Source organism: Bison bison, unplaced genomic scaffold (assembly GCF_000754665.1).
Source record: "Bison bison bison isolate TAMUID 2011002044 unplaced genomic scaffold, Bison_UMD1.0 scf7180017864352, whole genome shotgun sequence".
In the NCBI taxonomy this organism is placed as follows: Eukaryota; Metazoa; Chordata; class Mammalia; order Artiodactyla; family Bovidae; genus Bison; species Bison bison.
In genome coordinates this window covers 6,433,828-6,434,203 of record NW_011494924.1, presented here as the reverse complement: position 1 = coordinate 6,434,203, position 376 = coordinate 6,433,828, and positions in this window count along the sequence as shown.

The following is a 376-nucleotide window of genomic DNA, read 5'->3' as shown; positions in this document are numbered from 1 at the left end:
GGTTCAGAATGGGGAACACATGTATACCTGTGGCGGATTCATTTTGATATTTGGCAAAACTAATACAATTATGTAAAATTTAAAAATGAAATAAAATTAAAAAGAATATTTTAACTGTTGATAACATATGGAATAAACTTTTTATATTTATGTTAAGTTCAATAAGCTGATTAAATCTGTTATTATTAATAATGAATTGCATCTTTAGATTCCTTTGGTTCTTCTTCTAAACTTGCCATCTGTGTTTTAAAATTTTCTTCCCCTCCTTTTCTCATTCTCAGACTTTTTTTCTTATTCTACTGGCTGGAATTTGGCAAAATCTTCACTAGAAATGCTAGTGCCATTCATTTACTTATTTATCAGTTATATTTGACTC